The 23,913-nt window shown below is 44.5% G+C and overlaps 1 protein-coding gene across 3 annotated transcripts in view; it reads right to left on the bottom strand.

The window, feature by feature from the left end:
- The window catches only part of RNF152 (ring finger protein 152), a 66,655-nt gene that overhangs the window by 12,214 nt on the left and 30,528 nt on the right, over window positions 1-23,913 (bottom strand). The gene's annotated exons all lie outside the window — the stretch shown is intronic.

Below are 23,913 nucleotides of genomic sequence, written 5' to 3'. Positions count from 1 at the left end.
TCTGACATCCAGCTGCAGTAACACAACGAGACCTGACTTTCCACTTAGGCAAGGTCAGAATTTAAAAAGCACACCCCCTCCAAACTGGATATCCAATGGTAGTGCAACCAAATGCTATCAACCATTAATCCATCTTTCCTAACCTCACAAGAATTCCGAAAGACTTCTCCTTTGCTTTCTTATGTTTATTTTTAAGGCAACTCTGAAGTCATATTTGACAAGAATAAAATGCACATATTTCAAACATACAGTTCAATGAGTTTTGACAAATACACACAGCTGTGTAACCACTATACCGATCAAGCTATTTCCATCACCCCACAAGGTCTCTTTGTGCCTCATCCAGTCCATCCTCCCTCCCTGCCCCCAGCTCCATTCTAATTTTGAATCTGTAGCTTCTCTGTAGGTATAGGTTTAGGGGAAGTGGCCATATTCTGAGTGTCCTTTCAGACGACCTAGAACCATGTTCTGGGGAATAAGGTGTTGAACCAACTTCACATTCGTATTTCCCAGAGAAAACCAGAGTAACGAATAGTACTCTGAATGCATTCATTTAAGTCTGTACTGAGTACAAGGCACTATTCTGGGTTTGGGGGATCCAAAGAGAAAAAGATGGGCCCCTCCCTGCAAGGATAACCATGTGATGTGGTCTGGGCTTAAGGCAGGCTGGCAGACAGCAATGAAAACAGCAGCACCTGTGTCTGCCTGGGGAAGGCCGGCAAGATTTTTCAGGGAAAGGTGGCATTTGAACCTCAAGGATGAGGACACAGCATAAGCAAAGGCACAGAGCCCCAGATGAGGCAGGACCAGTGGCTAGGGGCAGGGATCAGAACCTGTGGCCTCCAGCAGGACTCGCATATTCTGGAAAAGGTGGTAATAACAGCACCTACCTCATAGGCTGTGCGGATTAAAATGCGTTGTAACCCGTGTAAAACTCTTAGAATAGTGCCTGACACCCAGACGGCTCTTCCTGGTATTATCACTACCTGAGGAGGAAGGAAAGGGAAGGTCTGCGTGGAGCCTGATGGACAGGCAGGAGGTGGGGTCTGAGCAGCATTAGCTAATCAATCAATTAAGCCCAGTCCCTCCCTGCGTGCTCTGAGCCTAATGGAAAGGCAGACAAAGGAACAGGTAGGGTTAAAGTACAGCCTTGGCTCCAGGGTTCTGAAGCAAGACTGGAGGAAGGCCCCAAAGCCAAAATGGCGCTTCCTGTTCCTTTGTATTCCCATTCCAGCGGACACAGCAGCTGTCCCCACTGGCTGGGAAAGGTCAGGTCACTAGGTGGCAGTAGGAGCAGGGGGCAAAACATGTCCCCAAGGAGGGCAAATAAGTCAGTGAGAAAGGAAGGGAGGAGAGGAAGAAGAGAAAAAGGAAGGGAAGGAAAGAGGAAGCAGGGAAGAGGGGAAGGGGGAAGAAAGAAAGCAAGGCCCAGCAGGACCCTTCCCTCCTCCTCGCAAATCCTCAAAGAGGGGCACTGAGAAAGGCCCAGCCCCCAGCCCTTCCTATTTCTCAGGGTGACAGGGCTGGTGAAGACTTCACTGGGTAGGTGTATCACAATCATGACTGCGTGATCTTTTTTCTTTTTCTTTTTAAGCATTTTAAAGTACACAGTTCAGTGGCATGAAGTGCACTCATAGCGTCGGTAAGCATCATCACTGTGTCCAGAAACTTTCTCATCATCCCAAACAGAAACTCTTGTAGGGCCACTCTGACATGAAGATTATTTTGAGTTAAAAGCAATCGAAACCCAGCATATTCAGGAAAACCGCTTTACCTCACCCTCAACTGTCTGCCTGTACCAGGAAGAGAGGGATTCACAGGGATTCCTCTTTACCTAAGAAATTTATCTGCATAACAGGGCAACCTTTGTTTTCCAAACACCTCCTATCACGTCCCCACTAATGTCTTTCTCCCTTTTGTGCCTACAGACCCTACCCTTCTCCTTAGCTCATATAAGCCCCATGGTGCCTCACTGTCTTGGGGATTTCATGTCTGTGTGGATTCCCCACATGCATGAAACTACATTCGATTCTCTCCTGTCCATCTGTCTCTTACCAATTTGATTCTCAGTCCAGCCAGAAGGATCTTGAAGGGCAGAGGAATTTCTTCCTGCCTGACACTCGGTACTCCTGAGTAACAGTAACTCCCCATAGCCCCTGGTAACCTCTATTCTGCTTTTGTTTCTCAAGGAATTTGCCTATTCTAGGTGCCTCATATAAGTGGAATCATATATTTGTCCTTTTGTGTCCGGCCCAGTTCACTAAGCTTGTCTTCCAGGTTCACCCATATCAGAATTTCATTCCTTTTTATGGCTGAGTAATATTCCATTGTGCATTATTTGTTAAAGCTCCTTGGGGACTGAATTGGGACTGGTTCAGGGGAGGGTCACTGCTGGAACACAGGCAGTGGGGATGAAGGGAAGGGAGAAGAGCAAATGAAGAGAACTTGAGGCTGGTTAGAATTAGCAGAGGGAGCGTTGGGGAGCCCTCCTGCTCAACTACAGACCCCAGCAGTTAAAACCAGCCATAGACAAGACTGCTTAACTCATGCTCTAACTGAAACCCATTGTGCTTATTTCTTATCGCACTTTCTTGAGGGATTGACCAAACTGTTTTGCAATGACTGGAACATTCTAACTGCCAGGCCAGAAAAGCGCAGATAGCAAGGTCATGCCTAGAAGACCACACCCCACACACCCCCTTTCCGGCCCGTGATCATGTGCTGGAACACATACCAACCCCCACCTGTGATTACGAGCTCCCCGCCTGCTCTTGCACATACCCTCCTGAACCTCTCCCATAAAACTTCAGTGTCGGGGCACCTGGGTGGTTAGTCGGTTAAGCGTCTGCCTTGGGCTCAGGTCATGATCTCAGGGTCCTGGGATCCAGCCACACATCAGGCTCCACTGCTCAGCGGGGAGTCTGCTTCTCCCTCTGCCCCTCCCCCACTCATGCTCTTGCTCGCTCGCTCTCTCTCAAATAAATAAAAATCTTTCAAAAAAATAAATAAAACTCTAGCGTCCATCTTGCGGGCAATAGAGGTCACTTGTGAAGGCTCAAGCATGCCACTTCCCCCCACTTCTGGCACCCAAAATAAATTTCTCCCTATCTCTTTTCCGACTCTCATCTCTTGAGTTATTGGCTTCTCTTCCAACAAGTTTATCCAAGTTTGTTTGGCAGCAGTGTTGGCCAACCCTGCCAGAAGCTACAGTTCTGATTTGTCCAGCCCCCTTGGGTTCCCTGGGATGGAGCAGCTGGCCACGGCAACGCCAAGGCTCATGCATGCGTTTCCTGAGTTAGTGACCGTGATAGATCGTTTGGTAACACGACAGGGAAGGGAAAGATCCCCAGGTTTCTGGTTCAGACAACTGGATGGAGGTCAGAATTCTAAGGAGGGCTGCTTAATGAAATGCAGCACGGGGTCTGAGGGTTAGAGAGATGGCCAATACGCTCTGAATCTTGAAGTTTTCTAACTGCTCAAGTCCTGACTTCTATGTGAAATTTAGATAACCACTGGGAAACTAGCATTACCGCATCATTTTATTTATATGATGTTACATTTCACCAAGTCAATTATTAGACAACAAAAAACCCCGCACGTCTTCATTACTGGGTCCTCTAGAAAAAACAGGGGAGGAGAAGAGACTATGAACCACAAATGTTTAAGTTCACAGAGATTAAACCTTAGCAGTGTTCAAATTCTTCTCATCTCTAAAAAGGCACAGTGTAAAATATTTGTAAGAGGTTCCAAGGTGCCAAGCTAGAGCTGTTTATTAGGACATCACATTGTCAAATAATGACTGTCACCAGGCTCGAGGCTATCTTTTGCCATGTAAATTCCTTTCTCTAAACCCTGGCTGTGGTTACCAGCTCAATGCGAGGATATGCTCAGATTCACAATCTCTCTCTTTATTGCTTATTCAGCTGGAGCTCTCCCCTCCTCTTCAGACACATCTTTACAGATTAATAAAGCTTGCCAAGTCCAGTAGATGGTATACAGTGGGCGCTCGTTTATTAAATAACACCCAGATAAAAGAGCATGTCTTCCTCTCACTGTCGTATTATCTCTATAATATGAATATTCAACTTCACGAGGAGCCCCAAACTGAAATGTGAGGATATGGATTATCCAAATTTTTATATCCAAGACCACACACAAAGTATTTAAGCTTCAAGAAGAAAAAAATTAAGCAATTTCAGACATCATGCTCGCCCCCTACTCTCACCAAGTACCCTTGAAGCAAAAAAACACTGCAAATTAAGCCTGTTTAATCTTCCAATTAACTTATTGAGTTTCAGCTTTCATATCGTTTGTAAAAGAATTTCTCATAACTTACCTTTCTCAGAACAGTCACAAAATATATCTAAAAGCAATAAGTTAATATTTTTTTAGATTAACCCAATTCTACCTTTGAATTTAAAACACAGAGATGTAGCAATAGCAGTAAAACAACAAACACAGATTTAAATGAAGATAGATGTCTCACAAACCATTAGCTGATGTAGGTCTTGGGAATCAGCTTATATTGGTTTATTGAGACAGCCAGTCTATTTCAGAAAATAATTCTCTAATGCTCTCAAGTTACTGAGAAACTTAAAATAAAACAAGGGTGAATTTAACCTACATTGAATGGAGAGAAGAGGTAGCAAAGCCTCAAAGAAATACCAATCTAAGGTGATTCACAGCGCAGACCCCGCCCCACTCCCCTACCCTCACACTCCGCAGCCAAGATCCAGTTCCATTCCCGCAGCCAAGATCCAGTTCCATTCCTGTCGTGCTTCCCTCTAACTGTCGCAATCCCTCCGTCTTCCCATCAATGGAATATCAATGAGACCACAGAACCACAGACTCACACAAACACAATTTCCTGAGGAAGTGATTCTAGGCTAACATCACTGAACATGAGGGCCGTCTGTTAGTCTCATCGTTTTTTTGTTTTTTTGTTTTTTTTTAGCTGATGGGAAACATTCTAGAGCTCTCAAGGTCAAAGGGACTATGCATTTTTTAAATGCCATCTATCCCTGAAGCGGGATTATAATAAGCAGATGAAGAGACAGAAACATCATGACGACCATTTGAAGAGATTTTTCTTTCTGTCCATCAATCCAGGATGGGGCAATACATCATCCAGGTGACCCTTCCCAATTACGGCTACTTTAATAACGCGATTTCCATTTGCATTAAAAAAAGTTAATCCACAAGATAAAATATCAAATACAATGGCACAACCAACTCCTTTTATTATGGGTGCAAAATGCTAATGCAAACCTGCTTTATTCCACAAATCAGCAAGTCGTCATTCATGTAATCAGCTATCTAGTGAATTGTTGAGCACCTACTCTCCCCAGGCACTGGAGCAAATGATGTGGCCCTTGGTTACTTATTCAAGTACTTGTCATGCCCTGGCTTGAAATGCACCCTCCAGCCACTGGGTCACTTGCCCTTCCGTAGAAGCAGCGTGCTTTTCTTAGAGCCTCTAAACTACACACATTCTCTTAGCTTAGCATGCCTGGAAACATTCAGCCCAGAATGAATCAACTCTAAGAAATGCTAAGAAAGCATCTCTTACCCTTCTAGCTGGATAAGGTGCTAATACTCACGTTCTCATACTCTGTTTACCTGTGTCTCCCCCATTGGAAAGAGTTCCATCAGGGCAGGAACCTGGACACAACCTGAGTTTGACCAACTGAGGGGTTCAATGGACTCCTGTTTACCAGCATCTCCCCTGGCCAGAATGAATACCCGAGGACAGGGATCTGGCCTGTCTTCTCTTCTTTCCTTAATGACTGCCATCCAGTGAGTGCTGAATACATGCTTGTAGACTGACTGAAAACTAACTGAAATTAGGCCATTTTTGAAAAATTAAGGACATATAGTCACCAGTATCATAGGCAATTCAGGACTCATGAACATGGTAAGATTCATACGTGAGCAGTATGCTTTCATTTACCTCTTCCTAGAATGGTACGTTAAAGGAAGGAATTACTGTGTAGGAAAACAAACTCGGATGTTAAACTAGTACTTCAACAAAATAATTTGAATCCATGCCTCATAATGTTCACTGAAGACTGAATAAGTCAGTGCCTGGGAGTGGGCTCTAGCGTCTACCCCACAACAGGCACTCTCCCACACCGTTCCTGGGAGAATATAACAGCAGGAGGGGGAGGTGTTGTTATCTAATAAACCTATATGTGATTTACCTGTCGACCTAGGAATTCCACTTCTAAGTATTCACTCTGAAAATACACCACCATTCATACAAAATAAAGCATTCGCAAGGCAATTCATTTCACCATTACTTGCAACAGTCAGATGCTGGGGAAAACAGAAATTTAAATTCCCATTCACAGAAGCTAATTGATCTCTACCCACTCAGTGGAGTAGTAAGGAATGTGGTCATTCATACAAAAGAATGAGGAAGATGCCATGAAATGCTTTGTAATGACAGCCTGGTTATACTAAGGGGGGGAGGGGAAGCAAGGTGGAAGGAAGAAGGGGAGTAAGAAGATATATTTGCTTATTTTTATGAAAATAAACAAAGAACAAACAAATTAATGTCACAATGGTCACAAATAAGGGGGTGGGTGGGAATGGAGAGGAAGGGCATGGGGGTGAGGTCTCAGTATATCTTCTGTACAGCTGTGACTTTTGAGTCATGTATACATTTTACATATTTAAAAAACAAGTTAAATAAAAAAGGACAAACAAAATCAAACCCTAAAATTAAATATGTAAACAGAAACAACAGAACTGAGCTCAGATGGACAACATAACCATCATAAGCAGAGAGGGAAACATGCAGAAAGAGAAGAAGAACAAGAGGAAGAGGGAGGGAGTTCTTTTTTAATGACAAATCCCAGCTTATATATGAAAAACAACAGATTATATTTTTTAAACCACCATTTTGCCATCTCCAGAGCAGTGACTGATCCAGGAGAAGATCACTCATAAATGCCAAAATCACTGGGTGAAAGGTCGCTGGAAGGCAGCACACCATATTTACTCGCCTCAAAGATCAGCTCACAGATTACTTCTTAAATGGTGAAGACAAAAGTCATCTCTACAATGGAGAGATCTGGCAGGCATCACCTTAACCCCAGATCTAACTCAGCACCTCCCAGTAATGGCACAGACTGATGTCGCCTGCAGTGGGGCACGGAAGAACACAACTTGCCTGTGAGGTGCCATGCCGAAGGGTTCACCTTGAATTTAATCACAAGGAACAGGACGTGGAGGACTTTTATGAGCTCCTCAAAACTGGCAATGTCATGGAAACAAAATCAAAAGCAAGGAGACTGTTCTAGATTATAGGAGCCTAGGAAGATGCGTGAACCATGTTGGGATCCACAACTGGGTGTGTGTGGTGGGATCTCCACGGTGATAAAGGACGTTTTTAAATATGGACTGTATATTAGATGCTATTATTGAATTAATGGTGAATTTCTTGGGGGTGATGATGTGATTCTGAAGGAGAATGTCTTTGTTCTCAGGAGATATATGTGAGAAGTATTCTGGGAGTGAAGTGTCATGATGCCTGCGAACGTGGTGAAGTGTAAAATTCATCTCCATTCCACCTGTTTCATTATGCCTTCTATTTCTAAGATTATAGGTGAGAGAAAGCTAAATACAGCCAAAGCAAGCCTCTTACACTTCTTGAAAAGCTGCCAATCACCCCTCAAAAGCGTGAGTCCCTACAAAAATAAAACTTTCTGTTACGGGCTGAACTGTGCTCCCCCCACCCCACCCCATAATGCATACATTGAGGTCCTAACCCCAGGACCTCAAAATGTGACTGTATTTAGAGACACCTAAATTTAGAGACCTCTAAAGAGGTGATTAAGTTAAAATGAGGTAATCAGGGCAGCCCTAATTCAATGTAACTATGTCTTTATTAGGAGGTTAAATTAGTGCACAGACGGGGATTCCGAAGACCGCATGAAGACACAGGGAGAAGGTGGCCATCTACCAGCCAAGGAGACTGGCCTCAGAAGAAACCAGCCCTGCTGACACCTAGATCAGAGACTTCCAGCCCCCCGAACGGTGAGAAAATAAACTTCGGTTGCTTAAGCCACCCAGTCCGTGCTACCTGTTAAAGCAGCCCAAGCAAACGAATACACTGACTTTGTGCTTTTCTTTTCTTTTCTTTTCTTTTCTTTTCTTTTCTTTAAGATTTTGTTTTTAAGTAATCTCTACACCCAGTGTGGGACTTGAACCCACAACCCCTGCTCCACCAACTGAGCCAGCCAGGCGCCCCTTGTGCTTCTCTTGATTAATTTTCTATTTTGCTAGGCCAAGTGTCAAGCAGAGTTCCTGGCTTATAGCACCCAAATGCACACTTTCCTTCAGACTTTGCAAGAATGGCACACAAGGTCCTTCGATCCCACCCCCACCGATCACACAGGGTCCGTCTCCCACCCCCACCCCCTCCCCTAGGCTCCAGGACACCCTCCAACTCCTGGTTCCCTGCCTCTGGGCCTTTCTTTGAAGAAATACACACACTGTTCCTCCTGACTTGAAGACTTTCCTTCACAACCCTTACAAAGTTGGAGGCTCCCTCCTCCCCAGTTCCTCAGCTCTTTATCAGCCCCTATGAAACCCCTCCCCGTGCCGCATTATAACTACTTGTTCACTCACAATTCTCCCCCCAGTTTGGTTGCTCTAGAGCAGGAAATACGTGTTCTTTATCTTTGTAAACCACAGCATTTAAGCACATGCAAGTCATTCATATCTCTGGTGAATTAAATTAACATGAAACATGAACCATCCTATATGTTCAATTTCAGACTCCTAACTTTTCATTCACTTGGCATGTTCAAGGGACCAGAGAAGCAATCACAAAAGGACTCCAAAGTTCAGCACCTTAACCAAAGGCAGAGGAGTAATACTTAAATCCTCACATCTCAGCCTGTACTTGAAGCCAGCCTGATATTCATTAGTATTAGCAGAAATGAATCTCAGAGAACCAAGATCAAATGAAATGTACGTCAATGTGAGCTTAAACCAACCTCTCTTTCTAGAATAAACTATAGTCATCCTTCTTTAGACCCTGGCAAACCACCTCTCCTGTCACCCCTCCCACCCAACTTGGCCCCAAAGCATCTACAAATAGTCACAGAGCATCCTCGGATAGCACTACCATTCACGGCTGGAAAGAGACGGAAGAGCCGCCATTTACTAGGTTGGCACTGGAGGTTCCAGCAAAGGACGGCACACGGATTGATACACGTCTGCTGTCCAAAGCCCCATTCAAGGTCCTTGCTTTCCCCGCCCCATCCAGATCAAAGTCTCACCTATCATCTTCTCATGACTCACCTCCTTGCCTCCCACCTACTCCCTCCTGGGCGACTTCTGCCCTTTGTACATTGGTGCTCCTTTATCCTAAACTGCCTATACTTCCCATCTGTTCCTTTGTCCTTCTTGTCCCTACTGGTACCTGCTTCTCTGCTAACACCAACACAGGCTGCTGATTTATTCACAACCTTCCTCACCCATCAGCAGTGGCAGCTGACCTTTACCATCATCTTCCGCAGCTTCACTAAACATAATGACTACTCATAGGACCCCACCTTGTAGCACAAAACCAAACAGCTTCCCCTTCCCCAAAACATTTGAGAGTAAGCTGCAGACCAGAGGTCCCATTACTCTTCTGTGCTCGAAGTATTTCCTACATAACAGCAGTACAACCATTAAAATCAGAAAATTTCACCAAATGTCCTAATGATGCAAAGGGATAGAATCCAGGGTCACATGTTGTATTTACATGTCCTGATTCTTTATTCTTCTTCAATCTGGAACAGTTCCTCAGTCTTCTCTTGACTTTAATAAACTTGACAGTTTGAAGATTATCAGGAGTTACTTTGTAGAATACCCCTCAGCTTGAGTTTGTCCATTGTCTTCTCATGAACGATTCAGTTTATACGTTGTGTTTGGTGGGGAGAGGAGAGAGACCACAGAAGTAATTCCAGCAGGTGGTTATGTCATATTGATACTTGTGTCTCCCACATTTCTCCACTGTAAAGTTACTCTTTAATCCCCTCCCTTTTGTGTTTGACGAGTATTTTGTAGAGAAGTACGTTGAGGCTATATAAATCTTATACCTTATGAAACTTTCACCCATCCACTTAGCATGCTTTAAAATTTCTTGCCTGAATTAACTACAACATGATAGTTGCCAGACGGTGACTGTTACTTCTACCCTTTCTTCTACATTTATTAGCTGATATTCTGTTGAAGGTAGAATGTCCTCTTCTCCTTATTTATTTTATTCATACTAGTGCGGGCTCACTGATTTTATATTATTCAATGAGTTAAGACCCATTACTGCTATATTTATTGTGATGCTGTAAGTACCCTAGGTTTGGCTATCAGGGGCTCCTTCAGGCTGGTTCCTACGTCTCTGTCATTCTTTAAGCACTTCCTTACTTTGTGACACAAAAAGATGTTTTAGGCTCTTCTGATACTTCCCCTGCCCCAGGCCCAGAATCAGCCACTTCTCCCAGGAGCCCATTCCTTTCACTTGCAGAATGGCATTTAGAAATCAAGATCTTAGTGGGGTACATGGCTGGCTGGCTTGGTCAATAGAGCGTGCAACTCTTGATCTTGGGGTTGTGAGTTTGAGTCCCACGTTGGGTGTAGAGATTACTTGAAAATTAAAGAAAGGATGGAAGGATGGATGGATGGAAGGAGAGGAAGGAAGGAAGGAAGGAAGGAAGGAAGGAAGGAAGGAAGGAAGGGTGGGTCTTAGAAACCATAGGTATGCTCGTGGCCATCAATCATGCTCTCAGGACCTGTCAGTGGACACAGCTAGGAACTGAGCTCCATTGGAGATGTCCAACATCTTGCTCCCATGTAGCAGACAAGCCTCAACATCAGTTAAATTGCCTAGGGTACTGCAACTTGGACTGGTCTGTCTTTTCTTTATAGCCCACAACCCAAGGAGCTATGCTTACAAAATGGGGATCCTATCCTGTCACTCATAGCTCCCCCTCCTCTTCTAAAGCCTCATGCTCTGGTTTGGGAGCTTCTAGTCTTATCTGATTATGTCATCCTTGGTCTTTCTCCTTGTCATACTACTCTGTGTGTTCACTTCTAACTTCTTGGCTTCCCAGGTGGATTTTCAGAGTCTGTGGGTTCCAGGCAGCCCAAAAGCTAGCTCTGCCCTGTGTATAATCCATCTCAGCTCCCAGAACCCCAGGAATCTGTCTGTCCCAGAGGATAATTTTCCCACTAAAAAACAGCACCAAAAAAAGAAAAAAAAATTTACATTCTTCATGGTGACAGTCCATTTTTCCCTGTGTTAATTTCTAATGGATTAAAAAAAAAAGTTTTAGGTGGTGTAACAAAGTGATACGTACATTTTTAGGTTTGTGGGGGTAATATTTTGGTCCCCAAGTGTGGGCTCCTCAGCTAGTCCTGCATTTCTGAGCTTCCTCCCTTTCTCTACTCTGACATCACAGTTTTTTTTCTAAAAGCACCAGTGTCTTTCCTTCCTCTACTGCTCTGCTCAGCTTCCATCCCCAGAAATGTGTCCATCCAGGTAACCTAGAGAGGACATATAAATCTTCTGGTTCCTACTACCTACTGTAGGAGCTTAATCTGGGGTGAGAAAGACTCACAGAGCCCTTGAAATAGCCATTCACGGGAAAGGCGATCAGAAGTCAGCCCCAGCCCATTGTACAGTCCATCTTCTGCCTTTTGGAAGTTTCTACAGGGTACCATACATGATGGATGTTTAATAACGTTGTCAGGCTAACTAGCAGTGATTTCTAGTGGAGACCCATAAAAAGTTACTACAAAGGCCTATAATTTTGGACCTCAGAGCCTTCATTTTCCCAAATGGGAAAGGAATGTAATAAATATCTCCAGAACCACGATGTGATATGACACCAGCTATTAAGGCTCAGGGAACCAATATCCATGAAACAGTCCCTTATCCATTAATAATAGTTACAAAATGTCATATCCCACAGCTGTGCTGTGCTACAAATCTTATATTCTTTATCTAAGAACAGATAAATAAATAAGTATGAGTTGGTCTGACTTTTCTGGGCATAGAGAAGTGAGATCTTTGTAACCATCATGTCAAACATGAATTCATGAGTTCTGAGTCAAGGTCTCCCTCTTCTAGACTAATGATTCTTCGTTTTCGGGGGTTACACCCATTCTGAGAAAGTGATAAACGTACAGACTCCTCCATGTCTGAGCGGGTAGAAGTGCAAAAACACACCCATGTGCACAAGGAGAGTGTGCCTATAATTTCACGGAGTTCCATCCCTGAGGCCCCGGGTAAAGAACCCCTGCCCTCGGCCAGTGCTTCTCAAATGTTAATGTGCCAATGAATCACCGATGCCGCTTTGAGTGGCAACCTTCTAGAACAGAGGTCAGCACACTTTTTCTGTCCAGGGACAGATGGTAAATATTTTAGGCTTTGTGGGCCACACAGCAACTCTGCCGCTGTCCCAGAAAGCAGCCATAGATGATACCCCAACAAACGGGATGTGCCTGTGATCTAATAAAACTTTATTTACAGAAACAGGAGGCAGGCTTGCTTTGACCTGAGGAACATGCTGCAAGGTATTACTTTAAACCCAGCACGAGGACTTTATAATAGCAAATTACAAAACTAAACTGTTTTTTTAAGGTTTATCACATATTCACTTTGTTACAGACTTAACCAGCAATTCCCATTACCACATTCTTTCCTACTGAACAATGTGTTACGAAGAAGCCATTGTTCCATTTTGCAGCCGACACAGCGAGGGTCAGAATAACTCCACATTATAAACATTTCCTGAAAGACCCTCTGTGGCCTGCTGTTCTAACTCACAGCACAGTTCTATTAATTGACAGCTGACCACACGCCAGACATAAAAGCAGAACACATTCCTTCGTGTCATTTTAACAAGGCTGGCAGCTGTCAGACTCAGGCCAACAGCCACAAGGGCTTTGTTTCCACAGAGACTTGTTTTCACAAAAATCAGGACCCACACAAGGCTCTTCTCTGGCCTAGCCTGTCCTTCGTGGCCAAAGGGCAGATGCTTGACCACTGAGTGCCTTCCTGGGTGATCTGCCCCCAGTCGCTTCCTGTTTCTGGCAAGCCCCAGCACCCACAACCAGCCAGCTCCACAGAATGGAAGGGATTTGGATGGGTTTTCCTCCCACGAGTCCTGCATTCTGAAGTTCACACCTGGCCAGGTGCCTGCCGACCTTGCTCTGGAGGAAGGGTATTAGAATGACCTGTGTGGGAATGGAGCCATTTCCGAGGGACTGAGAAGACGTTTTTCTTTTCAGTGCATGCACACCCTGACAGAAAAGCCAGCTCTTGCTAGAAATGACTTAGGTTCACAGTGTGTTTCTAGCCATTTTCGCTGGTTTCCCAAGTTAAGCCTCACCGAATTCGATATTAACTTCTCCAGGATTGCCAGCCAGTGTTTAAACCTAGAGCATGCAGGTGTCTAAACAGCATGAAGCGTAAAAACTCTACAAAGCACAGATGATGCTTATCCTTTTGTGTGAAAGTCCAACTCAAATTCATGAGCAAACGCCTTTTATAAGATCTCACGCAACTAATCCGAAAACAATTGTTGAGTAACAGAGCACCAGACGTCATAAAAACAATATCCTGCTGCCCACCTCTTGCTATGGCCAAGGACGTTCATCACCTGGATCTGGCGGAATAAAGCCACGGGGGCTCTGGTGTTTCTTGGGTGTTTGCTGTTGTTGTTTGTGTTTGAGAAACATGTCTGGGACTACAGGGCAATCACAGCAGCATTTTTTTACCTGGAGGTCGGATTCTCTTTGTAAATCACTAGCACAGACTGTCCAACAGCTTACTCATCTTGCGTCTCCACAATAACTCTAGAGATTATGAGGGAATAAAAGTAATACTAACTTGAGTCTGTAGGTCATATGTACTTAAAACTTGTGTCTCCAGGGAGGGCGATCAGATGCAGTGAAACTTGATTTCTTAAGGGAATGAGCAAAATACATTTTACCTTAGTTTTTAAAGGCTGTGATGGCCCTTAGCTATTCACGGTGGCCTTGCAAAAAAGGCATTTATTCACCTGCTTGCCCTAGTGATGAACAATTTATGGAGGGCAAGTAACAAAGAGGCTACCTCATTCATTTTATTCCCTCTGTTTCTCCTGGGGGCCATAAGTGGATCCAAGGGCAGAAAACTGTTGATGACACTGGGAAGATTTTTCTAATAGTAGGAAGGCTGGGTGAAAATGACTTTCCTAGTCACTTGTAGAGGTGACAGTTTTTGCGTGTGCTGTAGAAGAAGGGAAACGCTGGGGATCTCAGATAAAACCTAGACAATGAAGGTGGCTTGGAATGCCAGACCTCTGGCCAAGTCCGCAGGCTGGCCCGTGGCTGCTGGGCACACAGCGCATGCCCACCAAGCCCTCCCAGAGCTTTGTGCTAGAAAACACCACTTCCATCCAGGTAGGTGCTCTGTGTGAAGTTTATGGTCAAAAATGTTTCTCCGCTGACAACAGAGTTTTTCTTTTATTTTTTTTTAAGATTTTATTTATTTATTTGAGAGAGAGAGCAAGAGCAGAGGGGAGGGACAGACACAGAGGGAGAAGCACACTCCTTGCTGAGCAGGGAGACCAATTCGGAACTCGATCCCAGGACCCTGGGATCATGATCTGAGCCAAAGGCAGACCCTTAACTGACTGAGCCACCCAGGCGCCCTACAGCAGAGTTTTTCTATCCTTTCATCTTACACAGGTAAGTACATACATACTTCCAGATGCTGCCGGATTTACGGGAGTACCTCTAAAGCACTCGCACTCCCCACTCTGAGACACCAGCTGCCCAAAGCAGAGGCAGCCCAGCTGACATTCCTCCCAGTTGAAACTGTCCTCCAGGAATGGCACTAGCACGTGGGGAGCCTGAGAATAAGCCCGCTCAAAATGCAGCCCAAACCACTCATCCAACCTTGCTTGCGCTTCCTCCTGTCTTTTTCCTAACCTTTAAAAAATTCCCAAAAAACTATCTTTTTTTTTTTTTTTTTAAGTAGGCTCCATGCCCAGCATGAAGCCCAACACAGGGCTTGAACTCACAACCCTGAGATCAAGACCTGAGCTGAGAAGAAGAGTCAAGACACTTCAGTGACTGAGCCACCCAGGCGCCCCCCAAAAAACGATCTTAAAGAGCAGCTATGGTATCCTGAAATAGAAAGTCAAAGGTACAACCACCATTTAGCACTACAGAGCAGACTGCTTCCATCTACGCTAGACCGTCTTCTCTTCCCTCCCCAGTGCACCTGGGCAATCTCCTCTACCCGGTCTCAGCCCTACTTCAGCCTTGGCTCTTGCTGCGTCTGCTGCCAGGAGTCTTCTTCTCCCACCTCTTCTTCACACTCCTCTCTCGCGTAATTCCCTCCTTCACATTTGCTCAAATATAAGCCCTGAGGACTTGCTGCCCTCTACCAACTCCGAGCTCACTGTGGTAACCGTGCAGAAGCATTTAGGAAAGGGGCAGCAGGCACAGAAACAGTAGTACTTCCTCATCAGTAAGAAGGCCAGACAAAGCAATGCACCAACATCTAGAAGCACTAAACTGCCTGAAGCGAGAACTTTGCTTGGGCAGAGCTGAGGCCCTGGACCTTGGAAAGTCGCTAATTAGAATCTCAACCCATCATTAATTAGCTATGTGGCCTTAGGCCAATCATTTAACCTCACTAAGTTTCAGTTTCCTCACCTGTTATGCAAGAACAATTACACTGATCTCATAATATTGTTTTTAGGATTAAATGGGTAATTGGGAAGGTATCCAGCCCAGTAACCAGCACATAATAGCTGCTAGATAAACACGGGTATTCTTTCCCTTACTTGTGGTCTGACTTCACTTTGGGAGCAAATGTGACATTGATGACAAGAAAACAGATCTTTTGAAAATAAATACAAAGAAAGAGGTGGAGAGAAAAGCACAAGAAAGAGGTAGCAGAATAACATTCAAGAGCAAAAACATCTCTAAAAGGGCAGCAAACACAAGTAAATACGAGCTTTGCGAAATGTGCTATTTTCCGTGAGGTCCGCTTCCGTGGCTGACTTGAGACCCTCCTTGCATCATGTCATCGCACGCAGCTCTGCTCTAAAAAAGGTTTGGTGCAGTTATAGTAGGAGCTGGTAAAACAGTGCCCAAAGTCTCTTGGCTCAGAATAAATTCCTTGAATCTGTTAACTATGCGAAGACGGCTTTGCATCCGTGGAAAACAGAGCCTGCCTGAGGCTCACTCTCAAAATGACTACGGCCATGGTATAAACATCTCTTTTTCTTAAAACACACCTCAGAGAAAGCCAATCACTGAGGGTAATATCATTTGAAAATTAAAATTACCATTCAAACATAGACAAGAATCACACATCTGAGATCACCACTGGGAGTTCTCATAAACTTCTCAAAGTTAACATGTCCAGAATGTAATTCTTGGTCTTCCCCCAACACACCCCAAAACCTGCTCTTCCCTCAGTCCTTCCCATCCCAGTTACTGGAAACTCTATCCTTCCAGCAGCACAGACCAAAACCCTCGGCATCATCCGGTTTCCTCTCTGTCACATACCTCATAGCCCACCTCCCAGATCAGCTTTGCTCTTTTCCCTCCTCCCCTCCCCCACCCTGGTCCTGGCCACCACCCTCTCACCAGGAGCACAGGCAATATGGTGGTCTGGCCCCCTGCCCCCCTCCTCTGCCCTCTACAGTCTACTTTCAGTACTGCATCCAGAGTGATGTTAGGACAAGTCAGAGCAAGGGACCCCTCCCTCAAAGCCTGATAGCTACACATGCCGTAAGAAGTAGGACCGAAGTTCTCACAGTGACCCATGTGTGTGCCATCACACCCCAGGGCCTCCCTTGGCTCACCCCCTGCTCCCTCTGCTCCAGGCTCATTCTTCCCCTGGCCCACAATTTCTTCTATCAGATATTGCTGTCTTCCGTCCTCACCTCCTTCAAGTCTGTGTTCAAACACCACCTTCTTAAGAAGGCCTTTCTTAATGGCCGTTTTTACAAATTGCAGCACCTCCCAGCATCCCCTCTCCTCTTTCTTTGGTTATCTTTCCCTAGACACATCATCTTCTAACACTGTATGTCACTTACCTATTCTATTTAGCTTGGCGTCACCTCCTGAGTCCCCAGAACATGAGCTCCATGTGTCTTATTCGGTGCTGTATCCCCAGCATCTAGGACTGTGCCCATCCACACCAGATGCTGCACTGATAAACTGCGTCTGGGCTTCTAGCACATCAGCCAACTAAAGCTGTGTGGGGGGTGGGGGGTGGCGCAGGAAAAACAGGTTCTTACTGACCCTGTCCTCTCTCTCTCTCTGTCCCACCACACCAAAGCTTTCTAAGTTTTCCAATATTTTTGCAAGAGATAATCAGGCTTCCATAATTTTTCTGGCCATTAATAATTGTACCATGTTTGAGTGATTCCCTAAAAGTGTATATGTCAGATATAGTGAAAAGTAAAAATAAAAATAAATTACTACCCCTCCTCTGCATCACTTTCTCTAATTAAACTGGAAGTCAGTAAGAGAATATAGCAAGCAACACTCATATGCTTCCCATTTTAATACGCAGCGATCCAGTCTGTGCTTGACCTAAGCTGGACACAGCTACATCTCCCTGAGGAGTACTCGAAGAGAGCTAAGGAAGGGCCTGTAATCGGTCTGGGTAGGAGTGAGGGTCCTCTCAAGGCCACCAGGCATTAGCAACAGAAGACCCCTACCAACCCCAGAACTGAAAGGCAAGAGAAGGGAGCTGTCACAATCGTCAAAAGCTTGAAGTTCTAGAACCTGGAAAGTGGGCCTGCCCAGGAGCTAATAGAAAGAAAGGAAAATGGGATGCAGGCAGGCAGGGAGCAAGGATGTGGGAAAGGAGAGGTCCTACCATCTCCTGCCAGTAGTCAAACCCAACCTGAAGCCAGAGGACAAGGGAGGCAGGGGGATGCAGCCCAAGAAGGTCTGGGAAGACAGGAGATTGATCTGGAGGGATGACTGGAGAATGTCCAGCACACCCCTGTTAGCCAGTGGAGATCCTGGAGTCTTGACCAGTCCAGGGAAGAACATGGAAGGGGAGTCTGGATAGGGACTGGGAGTTTTCCTTACTTCCTCTCTCTGTTAGCTGTGGATCCACTAAGATTTAGGAGCCAAGTCTGTGTCAGGGAAATGCTGCCCTGGGTGGGAGGTGGGCGGTGGGGTGGGTTAACAGCTCGTAACCTAAGTACTAAGTCTCCTGCCGAAAGGAAATGGTCTCTAGTACCCTACACACAAAAACTGAGATGCAATTGCTATGTGGTATGGCCAGGGAATTTCTTTTACAGAAAATCTCCACTTCTTCTTTTTTTTTTTTTTTAAGATTTTATTTATTTATTTGACAGACAGCCAGCGAGAGAGGGAACACAAGCAGGGGGGTGGGAGAGGAAGAAGCAGGCTCCCAGTGGAGGAGCCCAATGTGGGGCTCGATCCCAGGACTCCGGGATCACGCCCTGAGCTGAAGGCAGATGCTTAATGACTGAGCCACCCAGGTGCCCCAGAAAATCTCCATTTCTGCTACCTTGAAGTTGAGCCTGAAGGATTTCCCTAGGCCCATGATCACGGTTTTGAGAGTCCTGCTCTCTCTTCTAAAGTTACTTCAAATGTGCAACAGATGACCAATCTCTGAGCAATTACAGAGAATACCTACAAAGTTCTAGGTGCCATTTGCACCCACTCCTCCCAAGAGCCACACAAAGTAAGTATTCAGGGCTGAGTCATCTGCTGAGCTGACCACTGGGCAGATGTCAAAGCCTGTGCACTTTTCCAAAATATGAAAAAAGGAGTTTTAGAATTTAATCCAAATGAAAAATTCGTAAACCTCTGATTTCAGAGGACCCATAACAAAACAGATCTCTCCTTCATCAACACATTTGAATTGATATAGATGGTGCAGTGATGTAGGCTGAACCTTTAATGAATGAGTGTGAAGAGCACCTGGCTTCTGGATTAAGTTCGATCAACGATTTACTTTGTGACCAGAGGCAATACTCAGTTTCTCAGCAGCTCAGTGTCCCTAGCTTTTAAATACAATGACCCTTCATCCAAACCTGTCAGGGACATATGGAAGCGAATTACTTAATATATCCTTCCAGTCTCTTCCAGAAGCTCTTCTTCCGCAACCTCCTAAATGTGGATTTTGCCCAAAGCGATGATAGGGTAGTACTGCAAGCACATCTGTCAGAGTCATCTGGAGTCAAATGGTAGACCTTTCACTGGTGGACCATTTGAACTGGACAATTTATCCAAACTTTTTGTGCCCTAGTGTTCTTCATCTGTAAAATGTGAACACTAAGAAAGCATGCACTCACACAGTTGCTGGGTGATAAAACGAGAACATGTGTGCAAAGCCCTCGGGAAAGTATAAGGAATAGAATAACCACTTGAAAGCAGAATGTAATCATTATCATCATTATAATCCTCATTATCATTTTTCATATGTGGTTCTAAGTAGAACTGGTGAAAGTATAAAATTTCTTTGAGCATTCTCCAGAATTATTCTATGACCTTAAAATAATTCTCTTTTTAGTCTTTACAAGCAGAATTGACAATAACACAAATGGCGGGGGCGGGGGGGGGCGCCTGGGTGGCTCATTTGGTTAAGATGGGACTCTTGGTTTCCCCCCAGGTCATGATCTCGGGGGTTGTGAGACTGAGCCCCAAGGCAGGCTCCACGCTCAACAGGGAGTCTGCTTGAAGATTCTCTCCCTCTGCTCCTCCCCCTGCTTGTGTGCATGCTCTCTCTATCTCTCTCTAAAATAAGTAAATCTTAAAAAAAAAAAAAAAGAACACAAATGGATATTGTGATTGCCACCAAACTTGATTAATAGCTCTCATCGATAAACCCCAAGTTACTGAAAAGCAGGGTCAAGCTACATAGACTTGATTAGAGCACAAGAAACATGTCCTGAGGGAAATCTTGGGGAAAGAGGATTTCATTTTGGACTATTTTCTATGAAAAGGTCTAAGTTCATGACAACAAAGTAAACCTGCCTGTGAACGAATGTACCCAAAATATAGGTTAAAAAATAATTTCATGAGCCATAAAATACCCCAAATGCTTCTTTGAGCTCAGGGACCTGTTGAAAACTTCCTGATGCTCCTACCCAGCATTCATTGGATATAAGTACCCCACCCCTCTACTGTAAAGTCTTCTGATACTCAGGAAGCTCCACCTGCCAGGGACCAGGCCCCCCCGGACAGCTGGCACAGTGCCAAGCACACGGAAATGCCCAGCCACGTTTGCTTTGATAAATGACTGATTCTATGGCAAATCGGATCAGAGAACCCTGTCAGCTTCCCAGGGAACCACTCAGTGGATCAGCAACATGCCAATGACCTTCCTCTGTTTGGTCCCTAAGACCATCTACTGATATCCACAATTATAAAAAATGTCTTCCAATCGGACCCTGGTTGGTACAGATAAACCATCTGAAGTCTTACATTTCTGATCTAACAGAAACGGACAGGCTTTACTCACCCAGTCCCTCCCCAACACCATTTTGTATCAATATTTTAAATCAAACTTTTAAACCATTCAACTTCTGGGCCATGGTGTCTATTGTGCATTAACACTGTAGCTAAGTGTAGTTCTTAGGAGTAGTAGGTATCCAATAAACATTTACTGAAGGGAGAGAGGCAGGGAAGAAAGAAAGGTGGAAAAAACACTGAGCCAAGCTCCTGAGCTGCCCCAGGTTCAAGGGTGAGGAAAAGGAAGAGTGGACCTATATGACGCAGCCCCATGTTTTTGATGGGCCTCACCTCATCCTTACAACAGTCCTATGAGAATGTATCTCATTCACCCATTTTAAGGATGCAGAAACTGAGATACAGAGAGATTCAATAGTTTTCTGAGTGCCCCCTAGACAGTAAGTTTCAGAGCCAAGATTTAAACTTGAACAATATAATCTGAGCTACATTCTAGCACGGCCCTACTATCTGGACACCTAAATTCACCTAAGACAGCCTGAAGAAAGCCAGTCATTAAGGTTTTCATTTATAGATAAGAAAATTAAACCCAACTGGTTAAATGACCAATAAAAAAATCACACACCATCTCACAGTATCAGACGCAGTGCTTCTACTCGGTAGCTATCTTAGAACCTAGAAAATAAGGACCCCCATCTGTTCTTATACGTGAATATAGTAAGTTTATGCTACAGGCTTTCTATCATCTTTCTCATTTCAACCCAGAATTCCCACTGAAAATACAACAACGATATTTGCATAGCACCTTGTGATTTATAAAAACAATTTCATCTACAATACCCTCCCTGTGACATACACAATGCAGATAACATCACCAGCTGGCAAAGACCAGGGCAATCTTAGTGACAGGCAGCCCAGAGAGGCCCTCGGCGACACATCTCAGCTCAAAGCACCCAGGAACACAGGGAGGCAACTTTCAAAGACCACGGCTCCTGCCAACAGGGGTTCCCAAGAAAGAAATTTCAAAATGATTACTTTCTCCTCCAGACTGGACACACAAGGACATAGAATGTAAGTAAAGACAATATTTCTCAATCCTCAAGGGGATCAACCATTTAAGGAGAAGGTCTCCACGTCTTTCTTCTCTCTCCCTCATTATTGCTTTTCAAAACCTTTGGGCAATACAAGGAGAAAAGTATTTGCTCATTGAAACTGTCTGCCATCGGGGCACACCAATCTGTTCACTGAACATCTCAAGAGTTGTTGGCTAACTAATACTTTCGTCTTTCTTACCAGAATTAAACCATAGCTCATAAACTGAGAAGTTAATATCATTGAAAGCTATAACCTCGAATGCTCGGCAGAGCAACTTCCCCCAAACTCAAAGGAACATCTAGGTCATCAGACTTCAGAAGACTGATTTAAAATCTTACTTAGCAGACCAAACACCTCTGCAGGGGGTCTCATTCTTGGCTGAACACGACAATCACCTGCAGAGCTTTAAAAAATATATCATTGCTCAGGTACCACCTGCAGAGGTTCTGATATAATTGTCCTGGGTGAGGTCTGCACATCGGGGCATTTAGAAGTTCTCCCGGTGACTCTACTGCACCCACGGTTGAGACCCGCAAGTACAGAAAGTAAGGCATACGCCTGCCTGCTCAAGTAAAAAGTGACTCACTTTTGACCTTCGGACCAGGAACGATTGCACAATGTAGGATTATTTGATAACATGGCTTTAAATTTTCAGACCCAATCTGTTCACTGCATAATTGAAATTGTTCTCCTGGTCTTCCTGACATATCCAGACCACCTTCACCTGGAAATGCAGATGAATATAAAAATGCATTTTGAAAGTACTAATATTTATGTAGCACTCTGAGATTTATAACTATATAAATAGTTATATTTATATAGTTACATTTATATAGTCACATTTAATCATTACAAGAGCTACAAGGTATTAGTTTTCTACTGCTGCTGTAACAAATTATCCCAAGCTTAGTGGCTTCAAACCACACGAATTTATTTTTGGAGTTCTGGAGACGAGATACCTGAAATTAGTCTCCCTAGGCTAAAGTCAAGGTGTGGGCATGGCTGGTTCCTGATGTAGGCCTTGAGGGGAAAAACCTGTTTCCTTGCCTTTTTCGGCCTCTCGGGCCGGCCTGCATTCCTTAACCCACAGTTCCTTCCATATATTCCTCGGCTGCCTCCTTATAAGTAGGATCCTGGGCTTACTTTGGACCCACTCAGATAATCCAGGATAATTTCTCCACTTCCAGATCCCTAATCACTTCTACGTAGTCCCTTTGCCCTGTGAGATAACATTCTCAGGTTCCAGGGATTAGGACAAAGACATCTCCGAGGGCCATTATTCAGCCTGCCACAGAATAAGGAAAATGTCACCACTATTACCATTATGCCCATTCCGTCTGCTCATCATCCTTATTTTTCCACCGAAACTGAGGCTCAGGGTTGCATGACTTAACCAGGTCCCATGTCTGGGACAAGGCTGAATTTAAATCTGACCTCATAACTCTCAGTCCCACTTTCTCCCTGCCACAAGTGTCGTTTCCCCACAATAAGGTGATGTTTGCAAATTTACTTTCTTTTCCAAGTCTTTGCCACACTGTTAACAAGACGTGTTTTCACTCGGCCTCAAGCATTATTTCTGTTCCTCAGCCAATATATGCCAAGTGGAAACTTCCATGCGCTACTCCTGGCAAACATGTCTCAAGTCAGACCCCTTCCCTATGGCCCAGAAGAACTGGCAAGTCCCCCGAGGCAGTAATTCCCTTATACAGACTATGATGTCACAACAACCTCAGAGTTAGCTGCGTAAGATAGTACATCGGGAGAAAAAGCGAGCTCTCGGTTTTAAGAGAGCAAACAATCTGAACTTGCTAAGACATACACATACACATAACCATCTCGAGAAAAATCTATAATTGGTGATTTCCATATCCTGCCTGCTTGAAACAGCCTATTCAGAACAACTTTCTCTTCTTCTCAACTGAGGAAGTGGTATGTATCTAGAAGCTCAGATAGTGGTCTTCTAGCAGCTGGGGTCATCAGGAAGTAGTGGGTAAGGCTTTCTACACAAAGGACATTCTAATATGATGGTCACACTTCCACTGATGCCTTGGGATTTCACATATCCCTCCTCCCAAGTACGTCAGGGAGAGAAGAACCTGGCTGAATCACAGCCACTTTAACAATAGGAGAAAGTAAACAAGCCAAGCAAATCTCACTGCCAAGCTCATACCTGGCCTGAGTCTGTGTTCAATCTGATGTGAAAATGGTAGGGAAGAAAGAAAAAAAAAAAAATCAATGCCGCATCAGAATGCAACTGGTATAATACCAGCAAGTTACATGATTTTCTGTTCCCAGAACTATAAAATAACAGCAAACAGCGTTTTAAAGGTCATGTGGAATAATTCAAACAGC

Source organism: Ursus maritimus, unplaced genomic scaffold (genome assembly GCF_017311325.1).
Source record: "Ursus maritimus isolate PB19 unplaced genomic scaffold, ASM1731132v1 scaffold_18, whole genome shotgun sequence".
NCBI lineage: Eukaryota > Metazoa > Chordata > Mammalia > Carnivora > Ursidae > Ursus > Ursus maritimus.
Note: the sequence above shows the minus strand (reverse complement) of the source record. Positions and strands in the feature narration are given on the sequence as shown.